At 35.6% G+C, this 1,977-nt stretch overlaps 1 protein-coding gene across 2 annotated transcripts in view; it reads right to left on the bottom strand.

The window, feature by feature from the left end:
• LOC125668649 (myelin transcription factor 1-like) overlaps positions 1-1,069 on the bottom strand; it is a 31,531-nt gene extending 30,462 nt beyond the window's left edge. The window contains exon 1 of one of the 2 annotated variants that reach the window (XM_056162550.1): positions 693-1,069. The gene's annotated coding sequence lies outside the window, so the exon portion shown is untranslated. The remainder of the gene's footprint in view (positions 1-692) is intronic. The other variant, XM_056162549.1, reaches the window with a different exon arrangement.
• Between the last annotated feature and the right edge of the window lie 908 nt (positions 1,070-1,977).

Raw genomic sequence — 1,977 nt, 5'->3', positions numbered from 1 at the left:
ATTTTTGGATGTTATTTTTGTTTAGGCAATCTGATATAGTAGCTTTATTCAATTTTTAATTTGTAAATAGAGCTAATAAAATAATTGCTTAGAAATTCCTCTAATATTTTTTTCTCATTGTAAAAAATATTAATATCTTGATCTAAAAATTCAACATGAAATGCTATTCTAAGGTGAAAATAAAGTAAATATATATACGAGTTACAGCCCTTTATATGGAAAGGAAAGAGAAAAACGTGCTAATCGTTGTTTCTGTTTTAATCAAGAATTACGTGTGATTATACATTTTCAAAAGCGCAATAAAGAACTTAAATTATTTCCATGAGTGTACCATTATGAGTAGACTTATAGCTACATTATCAGAATTTGAGTCTCCTACATAAAATGTAAACATGCGATCATGCCGACGACGATGTAACAGAGTTCAATATGGCGGGAGTTTTAGCATTAGCATACTACTGCTGTCACAAAGTACTATAAAAAACAAACTGTACAACAACTGCAGTTAAACAAAACAACAATGTTGATTTTCATAATAGTCAGTCAATCCTTATATAAGCCTAACGTAGCTTTTACGTTTTTTGTTTACATTCCGTCAATCGTATACATTATAAAACTTGTTTTTGTACCACGACATCAAATCGATATATGCATAAAGGTGCAAAATAATATCTTTTTCAGCATACGCTTACCTGCTCTTAACAAATTAACTTTGACGGGAAAGGCTAATCTGGATAAGTTTAATTTTCCAACTCAAATCACTTGTTTTCTTGTGCCTTGCAAACTTCGGTATCCCATACTGCATTACATGTGCTCAATACGCATGCTCGACTTCGTCAAGTTTAATGGCCGGCTTTGTTTGAATTATGAGGCGGGATTCTCATTCTTAAAATGATTGTAGGGTTTAAATTAGATTCAGTACCTGGGGCCTACTCACAAGCATCCACACCCATTTGCAAATAAATAAAATAAAAATGGAATGTAAAAAATTAAAATTAAAGAACAAAAACAAAACAAAAAAGGACCCCAAAATGAATTTTCCTTTAACTTTAGTTAATATTCCAGAATCGCTGGCTGAATAAGGTTTGTAACAGACGCTCAGGTAGCTGTGCCTTGATCTACTGAGGTCCGAAATTGGGCTTGGAGGTTATAAAACTTTTTTGAGCACATTTTCATATACTCAAACTCTGTGCTCTACATATATCATATATAATATTCAAAAGTGAAGGTTATAAAACTTATAAAATTATTCTCATTCTCAAATGGAGTACATGCTCAAGATTTTTCAAGTCTATGCTTCGGAACTTGCTCAAGTTGTACTCAAAACAAACATGACTGAGTATGAGTATGGTAAAAGTTTTATTAAACCTCATCAGCTGACACTTAGCAGTCCAGTTTTCTACCAATCAGGCTAAAGGGCTAATCCACCAACCAGAACTAATAGGAAGGCCATGTATCTAACACTACCACATTGCCCCCCTCCAGAGAGAGAGAGAGAGAAGTGTCCCCACTCTCCCGGAGTGCCAGCGCCTGTGGGGAGAAGTTCTAGGGGCAATAACTCTCACCAAACAAAGATTATACCCAGGCCCCAACATGGACAGTAAATGTAACAGACTGGTTTATACCTCTGCTGAGGATCAAACCCTCCGACACAGTCTGTTTTACTGGTTAACACACTAACTAATCTCAGCGAGATTCGTTGATCAGGCTGGATATTTGGACTCATATGCCTCTTCGGAAGAGGCGTCAGTACAAATATCCAACCTCGATGAATCTCGCCAAGATTACAATTAACCAGAGCTAGTATAAGAAGGTCATGATGTATCTAACACTAACATAGATTTGCCACTCCTCATCAATGAGAATTCTTCAATTGCTCCCAAGGAATCCAAGTACTGTTATAACTGTAGCAGACAGTATAAGAGGGAATTTATACTGCCTCCCTAGTGAGCTAGCTTTTCTAGTAATGTGGTAGAG

The sequence above is a fragment of the Ostrea edulis genome, chromosome 4 (genome assembly GCF_947568905.1).
Source record: "Ostrea edulis chromosome 4, xbOstEdul1.1, whole genome shotgun sequence".
Classification (NCBI taxonomy): Eukaryota; Metazoa; Mollusca; class Bivalvia; order Ostreida; family Ostreidae; genus Ostrea; species Ostrea edulis.
Note: the sequence above shows the minus strand (reverse complement) of the source record. Positions and strands in the feature narration are given on the sequence as shown.